This window comes from Carcharodon carcharias, chromosome 1 (assembly GCF_017639515.1).
Source record: "Carcharodon carcharias isolate sCarCar2 chromosome 1, sCarCar2.pri, whole genome shotgun sequence".
Taxonomy (NCBI): Eukaryota; Metazoa; Chordata; class Chondrichthyes; order Lamniformes; family Lamnidae; genus Carcharodon; species Carcharodon carcharias.
The window spans coordinates 242,337,787-242,362,487 of NC_054467.1; the positions used below are offsets into that span (position 1 = coordinate 242,337,787).

General features: G+C 43.9%; 1 long non-coding RNA gene across 1 annotated transcript in view; it reads left to right on the plus strand.

Annotated features, from left to right (window-relative positions):
• LOC121281243 overlaps positions 1-8,207 on the plus strand; it is a 126,162-nt gene extending 117,955 nt beyond the window's left edge. Inside the window, exon 3 of the long non-coding RNA XR_005943839.1 lies at positions 5,654-8,207. This is a non-coding gene — a long non-coding RNA (uncharacterized LOC121281243). The remainder of the gene's footprint in view (positions 1-5,653) is intronic.
• The last annotated feature ends 16,494 nt before the right edge of the window (positions 8,208-24,701 follow it).

Sequence of the window (24,701 nt, forward strand, 5' to 3'; positions counted from 1 at the left end):
AAAAGTTGGAAGCTAATCCCTCAGGTGCAGTTAGCACAATAGTGGCAGGATTGCGATTTTCATCTTTTCTCTGGCCTTTCAGTGAAAAGTGATCTCTAGTTAATTGTGGGTGGTCGTAGCCTCGCTTCCTAACAGACCCTCCAGCACTGACAGTTCCTGAAGGTATAAAGTCTGTCTGATGTCTGCAACTACACATCAAAATGAGTGGAGTTCCCATGAAGAAATGTTTGCTTTTTTGGAAGGTCGTGGGTTACTATCAATCATTTAATAATTGGTGGCTTCTCTTAGCAACCTGCTTGTTTCGGAAACCACAGGAGAAGTATAGAATACATACCTTCCACCATTACCTACTGTGAAATCAGGACCATTCTTCAAAGGGCATAGAGTAGCAAGACAGGTCTAAGAGTGTGCTGTGCCCTGGGGAGGAACTCCGGGAGAAGAGACCAATAACCAGAGATTTCACTGCAATAAATTATTTACTACAGGCAATAGGGTTGAAGAGGGCATGGTCTGTTTACTTAAGCAAAGCCCTCCCTCCTGCACCATCTCTACAGCCACACATTGATCTCTATCCTCTCATTCTATATTCATTTGCACATGGCACCAGGTGTATTCCGAAGTATTATATTGCCTCTGATCTCTCAGCATTTTTGATTCTTTCCCTTGCTCCCATTCCTTCTTATCCAGCCATCGATCCCCAGCTCTGCTCCTGATTTTCGTATTCAGCTCCTGATCCTTAGCTCTGCTCTCACGATCACATCCTGGAGGGTACCATTGACCAGAAATTGAAGTGGACCAGCCATATAAATACTGTTGCTGGTCAGATGCTGGGAATCCTGTGGCGAGTAACACACCTCCTGACTCCCCAAAGCCTGTCCACCATCTACAAGGCACAAGTCAGGAGTGTGATGGAATACTCCCCACTTGCCTGGATGGGTGCAGCTCCAACAACACCCAAGAAGCTCAACACCATCCAGAACAAAGCAGCCCTTGATTGGCATCCCTTCCACCAACTCCAACATCCACTCCCTCCACCATTGACGTACAGTGGCAGCAGTGCGTACCATCGACAAAATGCACAGCAGCAACTCACCAAGGGTCCTTCAACAGCACCTTCCAAACCCATAAACGCTATCACCTTGAGCGACAAGGGCAGCAGACACATGGGAACACCACTACTTGGGAGTTCCCCACCAACCCACACATCAGCCTGACTTGGAAATGTATCACTGTTCCTTCACTGTTACTTGGTCAAAATCCTGGATTCCCTCCCTAATAGCACTGTGGGTGTATCTACACCACATGCACTGCAAGCGGTTCAAGAAGGCAGCTCATCACCACCTTCTCAAGAGCAAGGCCAACATCCCATGAAAGAATATATAAAAAGTAAGGTATTAGATGGGGGCCACAGTAAGACAGAATGCAAAAATGTCTAAATTAGGGGAATGCATGGAATGTGACCAGTAAGGTCAGTGAGCTGCAAGTGTATATAGCCATGTGGAAATATGATGTTGAGATGATAATGGAGACATGCTTCATAAAAGAGCAAGGCTGGGTACTAAATATTCCTGGATACAAGGTATTCAGGCAATGTAGGGAAGGAAAGAAAGGAGGAGGGATAACAGTATTGATTAAGGAGAACATTATAATGCTGATACGGAGGTTGGCCTAGAGGTGTCAAGAACAGAAACTATTTGGTTAGAGATAATAAACAATGGAGGTTTCATTACATTGTTTGGTGTATTCTATGGGCCACCAACTTGTGGGAATTACAAAAGAACAAATCTGCGAGGAAATCACAGAGAGGTGTAAAAATTATAGACTAGTTAAAATGGAGGACTTTAATTATCCTAATTTTGACAGGAATGGTAATACTGTAAAGGTAAGAGAGGACAAGTGTGTGTTCAGGATTTTTTACATCAGTATCCTTCCAGCCCAATGAGGAAGCAGATATTGTTGGATCTGATTCTGGGGAATGAGATGGGTCAAGTGGATCACGTGTCAGTAGGGGAACATTTGGGAGAGAGGAGTGATCATTGTATCATAAAGTTCAGGCTAACAATGGAAAAGACAAAGGAGCAACTCCAGAATAAGGATAATTAACTGGAGGAAAGCTAACTTCAATGGGGTAAGAATGGATCTTCTTTGTCTTCATTCTTTCACGAGATGGGACACCTCTTGCAAGGCCAGCATTTGTTGCCCATCCCTCCCTAATTGCTCTTTAACTGAGTGGCTTGCTAGGCCATTTCAGAGGGCAGTTCAGAGTCAACCACGCAGATGTGGATCTGGAGTCACATGTAGGCCAGTCCAGGTAAGGATTGTGAATTTCCCTCCATAAAGGACATCAGTGAACCAGATGGGTTGTTAATGAAAATTGGTCAGAGTCTCATGGTCACCATTACTGAGAATAGCTTTATATTTCAGCTTTATTAAAATTTAAATTCCGCCAACTGCCATGATAGGATCCAAACCCTTGCCCCCAGAACAAGGGCCTGGACCTCTGGATTACTTGCCCAGTGACATAGCCACTACATCATCATCTTCCCAAATCCCACCATCTCCACCATCTGGACCAGATAAATTGGAATCAAAGATTTGCACGCAAAGCTGTAAATAAACAATGGGCCACCTTTGAAGAAGAGATCATTCAAGTATATTCCTACAAAGGTGAAAGTAATGACAAACAAATCCAGAGCTCCCTGGGTAGTAAAAGAGATAGAGATTAAGATGAAGCAGGAAAAGGCTACACATGACAGATGTCAGGTGAATCATACAATTGAGAACTAGGCTGAATATTAAAGGTTCAGAGGGGAAATGAAAAACCAAATTAAGAGAAGGAGAGAGAGAATAAAAGAAGAGGCTGGCAGCTAACTTGAACAGGAATCCAAAAGTCTTCTATTGGCATATAAAAAGTAGAAGGGTTCTAAATGGAGGAGTAGAGCTGATTAGGGAGCTAGAAGGGGATTTATGCATGGTGGTAGTGGGCAGGGCTGAGGTATGACATACATTCCAAATCACAGTGAAAGAGAAGGTTGTTGAGCCATTGGATCGGCTAAAAAATTGAAAAACAGGAGTTATTAGATAGATAGTTATTAGGTACAACATTTACTTAAAGTTGATAAGCTAGTAGGATCGAGTTGCATCCAAGAATACTGAGGGAAGTAAGGGTGGAAATTGGGGATGCATTGGCCATAACCTTCTAATCCTCCTTAGATATGGGGATGATACCAGAGGACTGGAGAATTGCAAATGTTACACCTTTGTTCAAAAAAATGTAGGATACCCCCAGCATCTATAGGCCAAATGGTTTAATCTTGGTGGTAGGAAACCTTTTGGAAATGATAGTTCAGGATACAATTAATAGTCACTTAGGCAAATGCAGGTGATATGTTTTTAGGAAAAAATGTGGTTAACTGACTTTTTGATGAGGTAACATTAAGTGTGAATGAGAGTAATATGGTTCATATGGTGTACGTGGACTTCCAAAAGTCTTTTGATAAAGTGCCAAATTACTGGATTGTCAACAAAATTATACCCCATGAAATAAAAGGGTCAGAAGCAGCATAGGTACAACATTGACTGAGTGACGGGGAACAGAGTGTAGCAATTAGGACTGGAGGAAAGCATTTTGTGGGGTTTCTCCATGGGTTAGCATTAGGACCACTGCTTTTCTTGATATATATTAATAACCTAAATTTGGGTGTACAGGGGGCAACTTCGAAATTTGCAGGTGACACGAAACTTGGGAAGTATTGTGAACTGTGAGGAGGATAGTGCAGAACTTCAAAACAGCATAGGCTGTTGATATGGATGGACAAGTGATAAATTAAATTTAATTCACAGAAGTGTGAAGTGATTCATTTGGTAGGAAGAATGGGGAGAGGCTATATCAAATAAAGGGGACAATCCTGAATGGGGTACAGAAGCAGAAGGTCCTTGGGTATATGTGCACAAATCAATAAAGGTTGCAGGGTAGGCAGGCTGTGAAAGTGCTTAGTAGAGCATACAGGATACTGGGTTCCATAAATCAGGGCATAGAGTACAAAAGCAAGGAAGTCATGATAAACAAGTATGAAACACTGGTTCGACCCATACCTTAGGAAGGATCTGAAGGCATTAGACAGGGTGCAGAAAAGACTCAGAAGAGAGGTTTCAGGGATGAGGAACTTCAGCTATGAGGATGGATTGGAGAAGCTGGGACTGTTGTCCTTGGGGAAGAGGAGGTTGAAAGGAGATTTGATAAAGGTATTCTGGACAGAGTAGATCGGGAGAAACTATTCCAATTGTCAGAAATGTCAACAACCAGAGGACACTTATTTAAGGCGATTGGGAAAAGAAAAAATGGCAGGATGAAGAAAAAAGTTTTTGCATAGTGCGTGGTTAGAATCTGGAATTCACTGCCTGGGACTGTAATGGAGTCAGCTTGAATCATGGCTTTCAAAACAGAATTGGATAGTTATCTAAAAAGAAAAAAAAATGCAGGGCTATGGGAATAAAGTGGAGTGGCACTAGTTGAATTGGTCTTTCAGAGAGCCAGCACAGGCACGATGGGTCAAATAGCTTCCTTCTGTGCTGGAACCATTCTATGTTTCATGAGCAATCAGGGCAGCCAATTTACATTCAGCAAATTGAGAACTAACCAAATAATTTATTTTTGGTGGTGTTTGTCAAAGCAGTTGGCTAGTACCCTAGGATCACTTAGTCTACGTCAACAAGCACATTGGGTTGCACTTGGACATCCCATCTGAAAGACAACAACTCAAATGCTGCAGCATTCTAGACTGAAATGTCAGCCTAAGTTGTGTGCTCGAGTTTTGGACTGGGGCCCGAACCCAGGGCCTTTTAACTCAGATGCAAAAACACCACCACCGAGGCAAGCCAACCCTTTCGAGACCAGCCAATTGAGCACAGGGTGTGGATGAGCCTGAAATTGTTCTGAAATGTGTCACTCAGTTTTTCATTGGATAACTATGGAGAGAGCCCTAGATAGTTTCAGACTGTCTATTTTCATGTCGATGTCGAGAACATTTTTGAGAAAGAATCTTAGAATATTGCTGAAAAGAGAGACATGATGCAGAGGCTTTTCATCTTGAACTCATTGGGACAAATGCAAGAATACAAAATTTTGGACAATAACAACAATTTATATTACATGAGAAAGCAATACTAATTGGTTGGCAAGACAATACTGATTAGCTAAGGTGTTGCCATTGAGAAGTCAGTGGGGAACTATAGGCTCCCCAAGCTTCTGGGTAATTCAAAAAGGTGCAAGGCTTGAGCATATACAGGGACCTGTTCTCTGCAAACAAAAGGTATATGTTCAAGTTTTGCGCTGTTTTTGAATTACCTGGGAGTTTGGGGAGCCTATTATTCCCTGTTCCTTTCAACATGGCAATGCCTCAGCCAATCAGAATTGACTTGCCAAACAATCAGCATCCTTTTCTGCTGTAGTATAAATTGCTGTGATTGCTTGAAATTTGGCATTCTTGCATTTGTCCCAATGAGTGCAAGATGAAAAGCTTTGGCAACAAAGCTTTGGTTATTTCAACAACATTCTATACCACCAGGTGACTGTTTGCAAATCTCAGAATGCTTTACCTTCACCATTTCATCTCATTCTTATAATTCATGTTAATTTTTTATTCTCTGTCAGACTGTGACCTCTTCCATGCTGCTTGAAGACAGACTCCAAATATTATCATGAGTTGGCGAACAAGAGCTGTACCATATGAAATTTCCCCAACAAGCAGGCTATGGTACAAGCACAATCCTGTACTACTGCCTGGTTGCCTTTTAGACACTGAATGATAAATAAAGCAGACAGCCATGGGTTTGCAAGAAATGGATTTATATTTACCACATTGAGCATAACATAACACAAAAGATTGCATATCCTAAGGATGTTTTCATTGCAGTGAAATAGCTGAGCATGAATCTGTTCCACCTCAGAGCTCATTCATCAATCAGTTCCACCTTTATCAATTGAAATTGTACATGTCCATTGCTTTAATTCAAGGGCTTCTCTTCTTTACTGTTACATATTTTTATGAACTTTATGCTTGATGATTGATGTCAGTGCTGAAGTAAGGTACATTTCCATTTCGTTTCTTCCCAGTGTTAGCATTATGCACTCCCATGTTAGGTGTAGCACAGGTTATCTGCAAGCCACAGCTTGCCTTGTGCTGCCTAAATATGTTCCTGAGCCTCTGACCTTTGAGAAACTTGCTTGATTTGAGGACTAAAGAACACTGTTTGAAGTTAAAGATGTCAAAGGAAAACAGGAAATATGAGCAAAACCTGAGGAAAAGAGCGATAGGATTGCAAATCAGAGTAGCAGCAGGGTGGAGGGCCAGAACACATGGAAAATGTTAAACAAGGGCTGAATAATGACTATTGGGACATGGAGCTACTCATTCCACATCCGTGGCAAGGAGCCGGATAGAAGATTTGGTGAGGTATATAAATGGTCTTCCCCTGTCCAAAACATTACTATGGGGTCACTGTCTTTGGTTTATTGTTGGCACTGTAATGGAATAGTAACAACTTTTAGCGTGAAAAACCCTTTTTAAGCAATTTGCCTTTACTCTTCATTATTAACAAAGATCAGCATAAATGTGCAATTTGCTTTAATAAAATATTGGGCAAGTTCAAACATCAAGTCACCCTACTACATTTCTTGCACCATGCTTCCTTGTATGTGCCTTTTGACTAATTATTCCAGTGACACCTGAGGTCCAGGAACATGGGGCTCCTCAGAAGATCATGGGGCTGAAATGGCCATTGTGTCACATTATGAAATGAAGATCCTGCTGCTGAAGTTACGGCGGTGCAGTGGGAGCAGCTCGGAGGAAATCCCAGTCTCTGGATCGATCACTATTATTAAAAACACAAAACAAGAATCGGAGGAGGCAGCTCAGGAATGATAGAATTTGTTGGACAAAAGGTGGGTGTGGACAGAATAATATTGGATGAAATTTAACGGAGACAACTGTCATGTCCTTAAGACACGAAAGAGACCATGAACTGTTTAAATCAAACCTGACTTCCTGCTTATTCAAAAATGGACTTTGCTGGACCAAAAACCATAGCTGCTACAGGTCACATGATTTGCAAGCTGGCTACAGTCCTGGAAACTTCCAACAGTAATTACAGGAGAAAGCTCAACCCGCATTCTTGTGGAATCTCACACCATCATTGTGTGGACCCATTACAATCATGAAACAAGGGAGCAACAGTCAGTCTGAGTTGGCATCCTTGACTTAAAGCAAAGAGAGAGAGAGAGCCATCAAAACTCATTACCTATGGAAGCACTAATAACCACCATCTATCTCCTAAGGTGAACAATGGATTTTGACCAGAAACATGGAAACTGGTTGTTAATCTGAAACTGACTCATCAATGAGCAACACCACATGACCTAAGCTCCTTTGGCCTTTAGAAAGTTTTAACGTTACATTCCTGGACTCCAAGTGCAATTTGCTATTAAATATCCAGCCTTTTAACAGCAAAGCCGGACTCCAGGCTAACAACAAAACCTGCCTCAAGTTTAAACCTCTTCAAAGCCAGGTTCTCTGGAAGAGTCCTGCCATCGCCTGTAGAGTGAACCAAGTCTCTGTATACAAATCTCATCTTACAGCATTATCATCAACTTTGAAGGAATTTGGCAACTCCTACTTTCGCTAGCTGAACCCACTTAAACTTTGAACTCCTACATGAAGAAACCCTCAACGGACACTGACATTCTGGACTCTAACGTTCAAGTAAATTAATATTCCTATCTTTATTTGTTTTGTTCTTAGTTATACCTAGTTTTAAAACTCTTTTCTTTCCCATCTCCTTCTTGTGTGCTCGTGTGTGTATGTAGCTGCAATGACCATCTCCCGGGTTTGAATGTAAGAATAAACAATACTTCTGATTTAACCCTAAAGAGAGTTTGTTATAAGTCACTTTAAAATTGACTTCACAAGCAGTCTATTTCAAAAATTTAAACACCTCTGCTTACGGACAGACAGTGAGGAAATAAAAGAGTTCAGTTTGTCTCTCTCCCCTGCCTATAACACAAGCAAAGCACAACAAATGGGAAGAAAAACATATTATGCATGTACTCTATGAATCGTGTTGAAATAGCTAAGGTGAAACCAAATGACCTAGAAGTCCTATTGGGCTCATTAATGTGAAGTTGCAATTAATAAACACAGCAAAATGTTGCATTGTATTTGTTTAATTCATACTGGGGATATGGAATGTCCCTGGCAAGGCCAGCATTTACTGGTTTGCTGACAACACGAAACTTGGTGGAAATGTGAGCAATGCAGAGGCTTCAAGGTGACTTAGACAGGTTGAGTGAGTGGGAAAATACATGCAGAATAACGTGGATAAGCGTGAAGTTATCCACTGCAGTAGGATAAACAGAATGGAAGAGTATTATATAAATGGTGATAGATTGGGAAATGTTGATGTCCAAAGGGACCTGGGTGTCCTTGTACACCAATCACTGAAAACAAGCATGCAGGTGCAGCAAGCAGTTAAGAAGGCAAATGGTATGCTGGTCTTCATTGTGAGAGGATTTGAGCACAGAATGAAGGATGTCTTACTGCAACTGTACAGGGCCTTGGTGAGACAACACCTGGAGTATTATGTGCAGTTTGGTCTCCTTACCTAAGAAAGCCATTGACGGAGTGCAGCAAAGGTTCACCAGACTTATTCCTGGGATGGCAGGATTGTCGTATGAGGAGAGATTGGCGTGACTAGGCCTGTATTCACTGAAGTTTAGAAGAATGAGAGAGGATATTATTGAAACATATAAAATTCAGACAGGGATGGACAGACTGGATGCAGGGATGATATTTCCTCTGGCTGGGAAACATCTTCACTCAGGCATGGTGGACCTGTGGAATTCTCTACCACAGAAGGCTGTGGAGGCCAAGTCACTGAACATATTTAAGAAGGAAATAAGTAGATTTCTGGACTCTAAAGGTGTCAAGGGGTATAGGGAGAGAGCGGGAGTACAGCACTGAGATAGTGGATCAGCTATGATCATGTTGAATGGTGAAGTAGGCTCAAAGGGCTGGATGACTTACTCCTGCTCCTATTTTCTATGCTTCTATGTTTCTATGCCCATCACCAGTTGCCCTTGAGAAGTTGGTGGTGAGCTGCTTTCTTGAACCAGTGCAGTGCATGTAGTGTAGGCACTCCCATAGTGCTGTTAGAGAGGGAATTCCAGGATTTTGACAAAGAAACAGTGATATATTGGAGTTATGAGGAAAGACTGGAGAAATGTGAGCTTTGTGCAGCCTGGCGATAGCTAAGGGATGAAAATGTTGAAGTACATAGGGTCAGTAAGAAAACAATAAATTTAAAGTATAACTTGGAATTGTAAGAGTAGTTTTAGGTCTGGATTTTATAGCGGGCTCCCTCCCCCATGCACCCACTCCCAATCCCGTTGCAAGAGTCAGCCAGCAGCTGATGCACCGGAAAAAGACTCTAAAGTGCTGCAGGAAGATTGAACAGGCCGAGACTGAACAGGCCGAGAGTGAGACTTCTGCCCCTCAATGGGAGGAAGCCCCACCCTCGAGAGATGCCGGCCAATCTGCTTAGCCAAAACTTGTAGTAGACGCTTTTGGGACTACAAATAGGTCCATGAGGAAAGCAGCCAAGGCATCTAGACCCAGTTAAGTCGGGGGTCTCAGATGGGGAGGTATTGGGTGGGCTAGGTAGTGGAGAGTGAGCGGAATGGGAGGGCCAGTTTTGGAGGCCAGTCAGGGAGGAACACAGTGTTGGGGGTGGGGTGGGGGTGCGGGTGGTGGTCAACATCTTGGAAGGGCCCCCCCCCGATATACAAAGGGCACCTCCGAATGAAGTGGCCCCTTCCTTCCCGCCTTTACAAAAATTTTTTTGAAAACAACCTGCCCCCTCCCACTCTACAACCAACCGTATTATGGCATGGGCAGCCTATTATATGGGTCAATTGGCTTGCTAACAAGTTCAATTGGCCCTTAATTATATATTTAAATATGGTGGGTGGCTGCTGATTTCCGCACCTGCCCACCTACCATGCTATAGGGCACACCTCGGACAGATGGGAAGGAGGTGCTCGCCTCCCACTGTCCCCCTGCCAAAATCATGCCTGGAGGAGCGGTGGGTGTTGGGGAATCGGGGGGCGGGGCAGGGGGTGCATAAATCCCGACCTTAAATGTATAAATAGTAATGGTAGGACTGAAGTCAATCAATTCTTGAATGCAGGAATGAGTAATGTCAGGAGCAGCTGTACTCCTGCTCTCTCCCTATACCTGATGTTTATCCCTCAATGACAGTCGGCCTGGCCCACTCAATCGCAGGAGAGGCTCCGCATCAGGATCCTGACAGTGGCAAAACCTTCCCTGAATTAAGACGAAAGGTGGAAGGGGCTCATGTGGGATTCCCAGCTATTGGCAGTGGTTTGTCGTCAATGAGTAAATCAGGTGCAAACGTACCACAAACTTTGCCTGTGTGACACTTTTAAACGTTACATCCCAAAAGTCAATTGTTTCAGCTGTGACAGTCTTACCTCTGAATCTGGTTCGGGCCCCACCAGAGGGTTGAGCACACAATCTAGGCTGGGTGCTTTGGTGCCCGAAAGAGGTGCCATTTTTCAAATCAAACGTTAAACTAGTTGGACATATAAAAAGGTTTCCATGACCTGGCTATGAAGAGGAGCCAAGGGGCAGATGTTTATGTCTAGCGGGCGAGCGTGCACTCAACCCGATCGGGCAGGAAGACGTTGGGCAAGTGTCCCGACATCATCCTGCGCTCGCGCGATATTTCGGCCGGCAGGTGCATGCAAAAGCCGGAAGTGCACCCTCCAATGATTAAGAGGGCAATTGAGCCTGTTAACGGCGCAATGGACTCCGATTTTTCACGGTCCGTCCATCTTTACAGTTGGCGGACGGGCGAAACATCCAGGTGGACTTTGCATTTTTGTGAAATCTCAGCCACGTGTGCGATGAGGCCTCACTTATTAAATGAAATAAAAGTAAAAATCTATGGGCAGCATTCTTATTATCTATATGTTCAGGTGCCCGATTATGATGCTTGGACATTTTTTTTCCTGAATTTCAAAACTTTATTTCGTGTTTTTCGGGCCTGCAGCTCTCCGAGGCAGCTCTCTGCCTTCAGGGAGCTTTCTGTCAATGCTCGCCCGCCCCTGTGGAAACATTATCGCCCGCCCTCCTCCTGCTCCACACCCCGGCAGCGCCGAGATTATCAGCACATGTTACATGCTGGCTGGTTGTTAAATGGCCAACCGGCTTGAAACTGTGCTGGGGGGCTGATCGCGGTCAGTAGTCTGTTTCCTGACCGCTTCCGGGTCTGCCGATTGTATCCATCCGCAGAGCTGAAAATTCAGGCCATGGGATATTTCCTGGTGCTCCGGCCAATATTTATCCCTCAAACCACATGACTGTAAAAGATGACCTAGTCATTATCATATTTCTGTCTGTGGGAGAATGTGCACAAATCAAGGGCCACCTCTCCCTCCATTACAACAATGACAGCATTTTCATTTTCTCTTGGTGTCAGCTTTGGCTGATCTGGTAGCGTACTTGCCTTGGAATCTCAATGTTCTGAGTTTAAATCACACCTTGGGGCACCAGCACAAAAATCAAGGCTGATACTGCAGTGGGAACACTCCTCCGTTGGATGTGCCGTCTTTTGGATGAGATGTTAAAAACCGAGGCCCTAGCTGCCTGCTCAGGTGAACATAAAAGATCCCATGGAAGAGTAGGGAGTTGTCCTTGGTGTTGTGGCCAGTGTTTATCCCTCAATCACAAAATAAAACAGATTACCCAGTCATTATCACATTGTTGTTTGTGGGAGTTTGCTGAGCGCAAATTGGCAGCCGAGTTTCCTACAAAACGCTAAAACTTTGATTAGCATCAACAAAATTGACTCTCCACCTGGGAAATGTGGAACGATTTATGGCTTCATCGATTTTGAAAGAAAGAAGAGAAGGACGGACTTCATTCTTTTGGAAGAGGCATAATGAGGGCCCATATTGAGATTTTAGTGACTCCCACTGTGATACCTGGCCAAAGGTCCAGTGACAACTTTGAATCTTGGGCAAGATACCAGTCAGAAAATTGGTCAAGAAAAGAAGTTAGTGAACTAGCTGTGCTGTAGAGGCAAGGTTGTTGAATATTGTGCTGTAGCAGTTCATGAAAAGAGAGACAGCCTTCTTCAATAAGTCCATGGTGTAAATTCCTCTGCAAGAGAATGTTTAACTGCAAAGTATTAAGTGCAACAGTGATAAATTCTTGGATGTGATAAATATGGAATTAAATACTAGCAGCTGCATCTCAGATGCAATTATCGCTGTTGTTCAGCCCACTTAGTACGGCACGCATTATTTAATGAAGGATATAGCAGGAAATTGTACTCATGTGTCGCTTTATCAGGTAATATATCGGAAATCACTCATTTTAGGCCCTGTTAATAAATCTGAAGCAGACAGGTTCTAACTGGAAATCTGCACACTTCCCTTTGCTGCAGGAGTGAATCTAATGATGTCTGTCGTTAGTTAGACTCACCCTTGCCCATTTCATCTTGGCGATCTTTAACACCTTAGGTGACTGTCAGTGGAAGCTGTTAAACCTGTGTTGAGGGGAACCCAGGTATATGGAACCTGGGTGAACTGAGCAAGTAATTGTGTATCTCCTGAATCAGACAGATTGAAGGAGAGTGAAAGGGCAAGGACCGAGAAGGAGGGTGAAGCAGCATATCCAGCAATGATTAAAACCTGAAGCAATAAGATTCCACACTTAAAATAGTTCATTTTTGAAAATGAGACATTCTATCAAAGTTTTTGTTTGTCTTGCTTTCTTCTGGACAGCTATGCAAGATAAACTCACATCAGACGGAACAACAATTTATACTGCATGAGATGAAACTGCTGATTGGTTGGCAAGTGGACTCTGATTGGTAGAGGTTTTGGCATGAAGAAAGCAGCAGAGAACAGTTAACTGTTAACTGCCAAGCATTTGTTTCAAATTCAAACTGGGGAGATCGACTCTGATTGGTCTGCTATGGGGAATGAGCCAGGGAATGGTGGTCCCCCAAGCCTTTGTTTAGTTGGGAAAGGTGTAATGTGTGGACATGCTCCTTATGCCTGGAAAAGGGCAGGACCCTGTGTGTGAAACACACCCATACTTTAAACGTGCTTAAGCAGAAGCAGTTTGGCAGTGCAATTAACGACGCTGCCAAATCTCTCTGGCCATGAACTCTCTGAAAGCGAGGAGTTCATTCTTGTGCATGGCTTCAGTTTTTGTGTTTTCATCCCACATCAAATGGGAAGAGGTATTTGCTGAGTTCGGACTCCTCTACTCCCACCTATCCCAGCACAAAGCACCGTCCACTGGAGATGCTGAATCCTTGAAAGCACATGGATATTGTAGTATTTGAATGACTTGGCTGACTTTCACATGCAATGCAAAGGTCTGATAGCATTGTGAGGCTTCAAGGTCATCCCAGTTTTTTGCAAGTTTTCCACATACACAGTGAACGATTCCTTCACATTTATGAAAGCCGTACAGGACTTGCATATTGATAGTGATGGTGTGTCCATGTACTCGTTGGACATAGCCTGTTCACCAATGTACTGCTCAAGGAAGCCATAAACATTTGCACTGTGTCATTATATCATGGCAATCTAGATGCACCGCCAATGTCCAAATTTGTATTCATTGAACTTATGAACTCAGCAACTATGCAGTTGAGTACAGTTTTAACAACACCATGTTTGCCCATATAGAAGGCGTTGCCGTGAGATCCTCTCTAGGCCAGCTCTCACAACCATCTTTGTCGGTATCCATGAGAAACACATTATCAATGGAATGACAGGTAACTTCCTACCCCTTGTATATTTCTGATGAAATAGGATAATAATATCCTTGGACACAGATACTATTAGATGACACAGTCACTATATTTGAATTGCAGCTGCACGTAAGGACTTCCTTACACACCTTAATAGGCCCCATCCTGAATTCAAATTTACCTTTGAAATGGAGCAGTCAAATGATCTCCCTTTGCTCGATGTTCTAACTGAGAAATCTGCCAATGGGTTCTCTGTTTCTCTCTACCACAAGCCTATCTTCAAGGATCAATATTTGTATTGGGGTTCCTACAGTTCTATATGCTGTAAGATTTGCTCACTGTGCAAGCTTGATGCTGAAGTAGGGCGCATTAAAGACACCCTGCAAGATAATGGCTACCCTGATCAAATCACTGATGAATGGGCCTAAGGCTGCCACTTTGGTCCTGAAAAGTGCCCAGTCTACCTCAGATTACCCTGGAAGGGTAAGGTGCCTCAAACATTTGAGCAACAGGTGAAACTAGCTGTTTCATGCTGCTGCTATGCAGTAGCAACACGAGTGGTATTCACCACTAACAGGATGCTGCTGTCAAGCCAAAAGGACGTTCTGCCTATCACACAAACGAGTAATGTGATATTTGAAATTCAGTGCCAGTGTGATGTCAGGTAAGCAGGTCATATGTCCCAGTGACTGGTGGATTGAATCAAACAGCATGTCTCTTCAGCTGTTTGCAACAGGCAAAGTACTGACTGTACCCAACCAGCCCGTTCTTGCAAAACTCAGAAAACAGTGTCCAACATGATTTCATGATTTGGCAACACTTGCTAAACAATCCTGTTTCTGCTAAGAGTTACACTAAAAAACAATTTAGGATTATCAGTTGGGTTTGCAGTGTGGCTCACTTATGCATGCTAGAAGCCATATATATTCACACACAGGGCCCTGTCCTTTTGCACACAGAAGGAGCATGTCCACACATTACACCTTTTCCAACTAAACAAAAGCTTGGGGAGCCAACCATTCCTTGATTCACCCTGTGGCAAAGCCTTTGCCAATCAGAGTTGACCTATCTGGTTTGAATTAAAAACAAAAGCTTGGCAGTTAACAATTAGCTCTGCTGCATTCCCCATGGTAATACCTCAGCCAATCAAAGCCCACTTGCCAACCAATCAGCACTCTCTACTTATGCAGTATAAATTGTTGTTCCCTCTACTGTTGGTTTATCTTGCGTAGCAGAGCTGATGAGTGCAAGATGAAAAGTGTCGATAGCATGTCTCCTTTTTCAGCAATACCCGAGTACATTTTTGGTGTCAGGTAGTTTCATTGGCAGCAGATAACACTTAGCACATCATTAAAATATATCTCTGATAGTTTATCCGGGTTTAATTAAATGTGCACAAGCTTTAACTGGCTCCAAAATAGGCTCCTTGTGTCTTTCAGACCAGGTCTAAGTTTGTGTGGTAGTTCTGTTTGTACTTACAAGGCAAGTACAGGAACTTCCCATCACTCAAAGGGTTTCAAGTGTGAGCCCGACAGTGAGATATTATTTTTCACGATGCTAGGGTCTCAGAAAGCAACTCTTGGATTTCTGTGTTTAATCATGTACCTGCTCTCACCTGAAGTTGCAGTGGTATTTGTACATAAATAACAGCAAGCATCATTACCTTTTATTCACAGTAAATGGCATGCCAATATGTCGCCTCTAATTGTCCCTTATTGCCATTTACGCACACACACCAGTGGATGAGGAAAGAAAGAACAGCTACTTTGCGATACTGCGCTCAAAATTAAATGATTTTACCCAGGAGAGATTTTACCTGGTTGGGGAACACGCAGGAGATGGGGGGATATAAAGAGAAAGCGGAGCTCGGGGCTTACATTTACAGAGAGAGAACCTGGTTGGAGAATGCACAGGAGACAGAAGAGTACAAAAGCAATAAGGAGGAAGTGTTGGATAAACTGTTGGTACTTAAGGTTGACAGGGCACCGGGACTGGATGAGATACATCCAATGATATTGAAGGAAGTGAGAGTTGAAATTACAGGGGCATTGACCAGTGTCTTTCAGTCTTCCCTAGACTCAGGGGAGGTGCCAGAGGACTGGAATTGCAAACAATATGCTCTTGTTCAAAAAAGGTTGTAAGGATAAGCCCAGCAATTACAGACCAGTCAGTTTAACTTCAGTGGTGGGGAGGCTTCACATGGGAATATATGATTGATAAGGAAGAGCCAGCATGGATTTATAAAGGGGAAATCATGTTTAATTAATCTGCTGGAGTCTTTTGAAGAGGTAACAGAGAGGGTGGATGAGGGTAATGCTGCTGATGTGGTGTACCACAGAATCACACAGTGCAGAAGAGGCCCTTCGGCCCATCGAGTCTGCACCAACATTTGAGAAACACCTGACCTACCTACCTAATTCCATTTACCAGCACCTGGCCCATAGCCTTGAATGTTATGATGTGCCGAATGCTCATCCAGGTACTTTTTAAAGGATGTGAGGCAACCCGCCTCCACCACCCTCCCAGGCAGTGCATTCCAGACCATCACCACCCTCTGGGTAAAAAAGGTTTCCCTCACAACCCCCCTAAACCTCCTGCCCCTCACCTTGAACTTGTGTCCCCTCGTGACTGACCCTTCTACTAAGGGGAACAGCTGCTCCCTATCCACCCTGTCCATGCCCCTCATAATCAATCAGGTTGCCTCTCAGTCTTCTCTGCTCCAATGAAAACAACCCAAGTCTATTCAACCTCTCTTCATAACTTAAATGTTTCATCCCAGGCAACATCCTGGTGAATCTCCTCTGCAGCCCCTCCAGTGCAATCACATCAATCCTATAATGTGACGACCAGAACTGCACACAGTACTCCAGCTGTGACCTCACCAAGGTTCTATACAACTCCAACATCACCTCCCTACTTTTGTAATCTATGCCTCAACTGATAAAGGCAAGTGTCCCAAATGCCTTTTTCATCACCCCACTTACATGCCCCTCCGCCTTCAAAGATCTATGGACATGCACACCAAAGTCCCTTTGTTCCTCAGAACTTTCTAGTGTCATGCTGTTCATTGAATACTTCCTTGTCAAATTACTCCTTCCAAACTGTAACACCTCATACTTTTCAGGGTTAAATTCCATCTGCCACTTATCTGCCCATTTGACCATCCCGTCAATATCTTCCTGTAGCCCAAGACACTCAACCTCACTGTTAACCATCCGGACAATCTTTGTGTCATCTGCAAACTTACTAATCCTATCCCCACGTAGTCATCTATGTCATTTATATAAATGACGAATAATAGGGGACCCAGCACATGGACTTTCAAAAGGCAGTCAATACGGTGGAAAACAACAGACTTGTGAGAAAAGTTATAGCTCTTGGAATAAAAGGGACTGTAGCAATGTGGATACAAAATTGGCTGAGTGACAGGAAATAGAGGGTAATGGTCAACGGATATTTTTTGGGCTGGAAGAAGGTTTGTAGTAGAGTTCCCCAGGGATCAGTATTGGGACCCTTGCTGTTCCTGATTTTACTTATGCCTTAGATCTTGATATGCAGGGAACAATTTCAAAGTTTGCAGATAATACAAAATTTGAAGCATTGTAAACTGTGAGGAGGACAATATAGAACTTCAAAAGGACATAAACAAGTTGGTGGAGTGGGCAGATAGGTGGAAGATGAAGTTCAATGCAAAGAAGTGTGAGGTGATTCATTTTGGTAGGAAGAACATGGACAGGCAATCTAATATAAGGGATGAAATTTTGAAGGGGTGCAGGAGCAGGAAGACTTGGGTATATATGTGCATAGATCATTGAAGGTGGCAGGACAGGTGGAGAGAGCAGTTAATAAAGCATATTGCATCCTGGGCTCTATTAATAGAAGCATAGAATACAAGAGCAGGGAGGTTATGCCGAAGTTATATAAGGCACTCGTCACCTCAGCTGGTGTAGTGTGTACAGTTCTGGGCGCCACACTATAGGAAGGATGTGATCGCATTGGAGAGAGTGCAGATGAAGTTTGCAAGAATCGTTCCAGGGATAAGAAACTTGAGTCATGAAGATAGATTGGCAAAGTTGGGATTGTTTCCTTTGGAGAGGAGCAGGCTAAGAGGATATTTGATAGAGATGTTCAAAATCCTGAGGGGGATGGATAGAGTAGATAGGGAGAAACTGTTCCCGCTTGTCAAGGGATTGAGAATGAGAGGGCACTGATTTAAAGTGATTTGCAAAAGAAGCAAATATGATAAGAGAAAAAACTTTTTCACACAGTGAGTGGTTCGGGCCTGGAATTTCCTGGATGTGTGGTGAAGGCAGGTTCAATCGAGGGATTCAAGAGGGCATTAGATGATTATTTGAATAAAAGCCATGTGCAAGAGTATGGGGAAAAAGCAGTAGAATGGCACTAAGTCATGATGTTCTTGTGGAGAGTCGGTGCAGATACGATGGGCTGAATGGCTTCCTTCTTCACCATAACAATTCGGTCATTCTGTGGTTCTGTGATGTTGCAGTCTGACTGCAATGTAATAATCTCCTTTTTACTGGATTAGAATATTAACTATCAATTATACAGAAACACTACATGAATGAAAAATAACTATATTACTTCGTGTGCACGTTGTTGCAAATTATGCAGCATTTCAATATGAGCATAAGTTTTATTAGTGCAGTAATTAATAAATAATAAACATTCAACAACCTTTGTGTTGTTGTTTGTAACTGTCTTGCACTAAATTTGGATGTTGACACAGAAATTCATCTCATACTTTCCCATTTACAATCCCAGTGAGTCACACAGCTTGAGGTATTTTCATCTAGGATGAATGATTAAGATGATAGGTTTGTACTTCTACTAGAGCAGTAATTGGAATGAATGCATAGCGTATTGTATGTTTTTCTGTGCTGCGTAGAGTGACACAGTTTACAAGATACGTCAAAGCATCTTGCTTAAATGTGAAGTAATCTTTACAGATTATCTTTTTATTATTAGTGAGAAATGAAAGCGAGGAGCTCAAAGGGAAGTAGGGCAACCCATTAAGATAAAAGGATTATTAAGAGGAGAATGTACACTAGTAACACCCTTCTTTGATTCTAAATGCCTGAGGATTGTAACAAGAATGATTAAGAGAGCTTCTGAAAAAAATAGAACATGAGAGTAAACTAACCAGTAATATAAAAACCGATTGTGAGAGCTTTTTTAAGTAAGTAAAAAAGAGAGTAGCTAAAGTTAACAACAGTCTGTTAGAATCAGAGACAGGGGAGATTATCAAAGGGAATGAAGAAATAGCAGAGTCATTGAACAAATATTTTGTGCCTGCCTTCACAGTAGAAGACATAAGTTCCATTCCAGAAATAGACGGTAAGCTAGCGGCTGAAAAGTGAGGAAATTAAAATCAACAGAGAAAAAGTATTGGAGAAACTTAAAAGACTAAAATGTGACAAATCCCTGGGGCCTGATGACCTACACCCTAGGGTACTAAAGGACATAGCTGCAGAATAGTGGATGTGCTAGTTGTGATTTTCCAGAATTCATTGGATTCAAGAACATCCCATCAGATTGGAAGTTGGCAAACGTTACTCTGCTTTTCAAGAAAGGAGGGAGAGAGAACTACAAGCCAGTTAGTCTAACATCACTTGTTGGTAAAATGATAGAATCTATTATGAAGGAAGTCTTAACAGTGCACTTAGAAAAGTATAGTATGATTACAACAAGTCAATGTGATTTAACTGAATGTTACAGATAGGAGGGGGCTTTAATTTAAACAGTCCTGATTTCTCCTCTCACCACTTGTCAGTAAAAAGAAAGGTGTTTTTGATGTCCCACTTTATAAGGGATTGTGTATTTTCCCCAACCACTCAGTTTTGGAGTGACCCTGTCCTCTCTTACTAACCCCACAGCAAACTCGTGATAGGATAAAATCAGAGGGTTAGGTTATTTTACACACACTCAAAATGCGGGGAGGGGGTGTTGCTATGTAACAACTGTACACTCATACATTAAAAGAGGGATAGGGGAAAGAAAGAGGTACAGGGCAAAGACCACAGACAAAGACTTTTCTAGTAGAAATAACTTCCATGATGAGATGAGCCCATAGGGATGAATTGGTGTTGTAGGCACTGGTACAGAATTGCATAAGTTCTCATAGAAACAGTATAGATGAAGGCCAGACAATTTAAGCATGAACAGAGCTTTGATTCTGCTGCTGTTTTGTTGATGGAGGATGGCAGGCTGAGGCAGGCTGCTAGCCTGGAGTCCTGTTTCTCTTCTGAGGTTTGTAAGTTCGTAAACAGTGACTGAAGACAGAATTCAAAAGCAGTATAATTAAAACAATTCAAACAGCTCAGTGACAGGGTGATTTTGGGTTGAGTCATTCAGCTAATGATGCTCTTTAAGGACCCTTGTTAAAACCCACTGTATTTTGGCAGGTAACTGTGGAACCATTTTGCACAATGTTGGAGATGTGGAGTCCCAATAGCTCTGCCTTTGTCTAGAGATGGCTGGTGCAGATGTCTCATCTACTAGACTTCTGTATTGGCTTGGCTGGAATGTTTGTACAATGTAAGTAGTGTCACATCCAGGAGTTGGATGAGTTAGCCTTTGTCCATTTTCAAACTGCTCAGAAACTTCCAAAACTGCCATCAAGTGGTCAGCTGTGGTCAATTTATCAGTCCAGCCATGTATCTTTTTTTAAAACCAGAATTTAAGCAAGAGAATATAGAAGAGAAACAAACTTATTTTCGATTTTTTTTTCTTCATCATCATGACTTCTTATCATGACAGAAAGGACATTCTGTGTAACAAATTTATTGGAATTTTTTGATGATGGCAAATGTAACTTCACTATTTAAAAAAGGAGGGAGAGAAAAAACAGGGAATTACAGGCCAGTTAGCCTAACATCAGTAGTGGAAAAATGCTAGAGTCTGTTATAAAAAAATGCAATAACAGAACACTTGGAAAGCATTAATGGGATTAGACAAAGACATCATGGGTTTACGAAAGGGAAATCATGCTTAACTAATTTACTGGAGTCTTTTGAGGATGTAACTAGTAGAATAGATAAGGGAGAACCAGCGAATGTGATGTATTTGGATTTCAAGAAGGTTTTTTATAAGGTCCTACATAAAGGCTTAGGGGCAAAATTAAAGCACATGGGAATATGATAATGGAAAGACGAGGGCACCTTGACACAGGCCTCTGTCTCATCAGGGTGCCAGGCATGCACACTGGCAGTGTCATGACTTAAAATAATGACATGTCCTTCTTCTCCCTTTTAGGCTCCCCAGCAGCCCTTCATTGTGAGGAGCCTGAAGGCCCACCCTGACCCCTGAGGAACACCATGCTCACCATGCACCTGCGTCACACCCTCTCTGTGAAGCAGGGACCAGTGCAGATACCAGCACATCATTAGGCATAAGATCAGCATCTAGTATCTCAGTGCACATTGGTGAGGGCACTTCACACTCGCTTGAGGTGCCATCTGTCGGAGGAATGCTGGGGACCAGGAACATACTCAGTCGATGTGCCTCTGGAGTCGACCCTGAGGCAGCAGATGCTGGATGTCCAGCAGGATGTGCGGGAGGATCTGGCGGAGATACATGAGGGAATGCATGCCATAGTCTCCGTGATGGAGGGGTCCATACGGAGCATGAGCAATGTGTTGACTATCATGGTGTAATGCCTCATCCATGGAGAGAGTGGTGACCCTCATGGAGAGGCTCCTCCAGGAGAACAATCAGGGCTTCCTGGGAATGCGCTTGGAACTGCAAGCACTCACATCGGCATTGACCTCAGCTGGTCAGTGTCAGTGTGGGAGATGGATTGGGCACCCAGTATCCCAGCTAGGTGCCCGTCCATCAATGGTGAACAGGGAGGTTCAGAGCAACCTGACGTTGATGCACAAGCTGTGTGTTGTCTCTGCAGGGTCCTCTCAGGGTGCTCCGGATGATGGCAGCAGCTCCTTTGCCCCTCTGCCAGTGACCGTGGCATCTGATGATGCTGCGGTGACTGAAGAGATGCCAGCCAAGGCACTGGCCGCTCCCTTCCAGGTGAGGCCAGCACAGGCTCCATGAGCCAGAGGATGTCCGCCAAAGTCAACAAGGCCAACAGGACAGCAGAATGAGCAGGCTGTCTCCAATGCCGGTGCCAGCGAGGCAGGAGCATCTAGATGGAGCACTCGCAAGCAAAAACTTAAAGCACCTTAAGCACAACACAGCCTGATCACGGGTGATATTTGTTCCCCCCATTTTTCTGTTATTTTTTTAATGGTGAGACAGCAGTCAATGTTAATTTCTGCAATGTTGGTCAGCCAGCAGTAAATGAGGTTTTTTTTGCAGCTGACCTCTGGATGCTTCATTTGTTGTGTAGGTGCAGGGTGAGCCATGATGTTTTGATGGATGTGTTTCTCCTTAAACTTTAATGCAGATGGCTCATAGTGTACGTTGTTGACCAAGGAACTCATCCTCTCAGGGATCAAATAAGGAGCCTGCAGCCCTGGCATGTGGTGGTGGTTCATATTTAGTAGACTAGCTGAAGGAGTGTTGGATCAAAGCTTCCTGGGTGTCCCTGCCTCCCTGGAGGTTACCCAGGTTTATGCCGTTTGCATTCTCCTGACCGTGCTCGTCCTCGGACTCACTACTGGACCCATCGTCTGTTGCCTGTGCGGCTGTGTCAAGGTCATCTTCCTCCACTGGTCCCCCCTTTCCAGTGCCAGATTGCGTATGGTGCAGCATGTAACCACTATCAGGGACACATGATCTGGAGGGCACTCCAGTGCACCCCCTGAGCCATCCAGGCATCGGAAGTGTATCTTGAGCAGACCGATGGTTCTCTCTACCACCGCCCTTGTGGACTAATGGCTCCTGTTGTACTGCTGCTCGGCCTCTGTTCTTGGATGGTGTAGAGGCGTCATGAGCCACCTTTTGAGGGGATAGCCCTTGTCACCCAGCAGCCATCCATCCAGCCGGGCTGGAGCACTGAAGAGCCCCGGCACCTGGGAGTGTCTGAGGATGTAAGTGTCATGGGAGCTGCCTGGGCACCTTGCACAGACATGCAGAATCTGCATCCTGTAGTCACACACTATCTGCATGTTGATGGCCACGTATGTGCAGTCATTGCACCCTGGATGCGGGGAATCCAGCAATCACTCCAAAGCCTCTGGCTCGCTCTGCCTGGCTGGCTTCTTCCATACAGTAATGAATGAAAGTCAATACCCGTCTGAACAGAGCATCTGTCACCAGTTTGATGAACCAGCTGATTGGAAGACTCCACACAAATCCCCCAATGAGCCCTGGAAAGAGCCGGAGACATAGAAGTGGGGGGAGACATAGAGGTTGGGGGCCATCGTGTCCTTCTGAGCCACTGGCACAGGGTGTCCACCCACACAGTCGGAGCCGATCTCAGGGCCAATCCTCTGACAAATGGAGGTCACTGTCTCCCTTGAGAGGCGGAGCCTCCTTTGGCATTGCACCTCGGACATATTGAGGTAGCTGCATCACCACCTGTAAACCCTGACAGCAGGATAGTGGCGTCTTCTGTGGCCCCTTCTGTCTTGGCCTTCCTGTTGGCCCTGCACTGCTTGTGCCTGTGCCTCTGCCTCTCCTCCCACAGGTCCCTCCCTCGGAAACTGAATCAGGACACCTGGCCTCCTCCCCCTTCTGGCCGTCTCTTCCTCCTCAGAGGAGGTGCCTCCAGCGGAGACCACAATCCTCATTACCAGGATAAGGGAAGGCTGTCTGATACCTGGAAGGGCCCACGCTGTGTGAATCCTCCGGGAGCCTGGAAAACAACACTGAGTCCTGAACTGACACCTCTAAATGCTCTGAATGTAGCGCTGAAGTGAAATGAAGCTGTCCTGTTCGCAGAAGCAACCAGCAGCAAGTGATATCCTGCACTTCTGACTAATCGCTTTGTCAAGGCCACTGACCCCTCTTGTCCCGCCGTGGATGAGGTTTTGCAAATTGTGGCCTGCCCGCCTGCCCATTTTGCCTGTGCGACGGTCTAAAAATTGCACGGGTTTCGTAAACTCAGAGTCAATTGGTCTCTCAAGGGCCTTAACCGGCCACTTCATTAATGGCGGGTGTGGCTCCATCTTCACCACACACCCATCTAGCAAAATATCACAAGAGTGCCCACACGCCCAAGGGTAAAATTCTGCCCCTAGTTTCCATGTTTCTCTGTTTCTGTTGCAAAGCACTGCCTGGAAGTGTGGTGGAGGCAGGTTCAATCGAAGACTCAAGAGGGCATTAGAGGATTGTTGGAATAGGAACACTGTCCAGGGGTATAGGGAAAAGGCAGGGCAATCGCACTAAGCTATAATGCTCATTCGGAGAGCCGGTGAGACATGATGGGCTGAATGGCCTTCCTTTGTGCCGTTAGGATTCTGTGATTCCTGTGATACAAAGCTAGGTGAAATGGTAAGCAGTGGGGAGGATGCAGAGAGGCTTCAAAGAGATATAGATAATTTAAATGTGTGAGCAAAAAGATGGCAGATGGATGATGACGCAGGGAAGTGTGAAGTTATTCACTTTGGTCAAAAGAATAGAAGAGCTGAATATATTTTTAAAAGGTGAGAAACTTGTAAGTGTGAATGTTCAAAGAGGCTTGTGTGTGCTCATACAAGGATTGCAAAAGTTAGCATACAGGTATAGCAAGTAATTAGGAAGGCAAATGGTACATTGGCCTTTATTGTAAGGGGATTGGAGTACAGGAACAAAGAAGTCTTGCTAGACTTGTACAGGGTTTTTTTCAGATGACATCTGGAATACTGTGTGCAGTGTTGGTCTCCACATTTAAGAAAAATATATACTTGCATTGGAGGTGGTACAGCAAAGTTTCACTAAATTGGCCCCTGGGATGA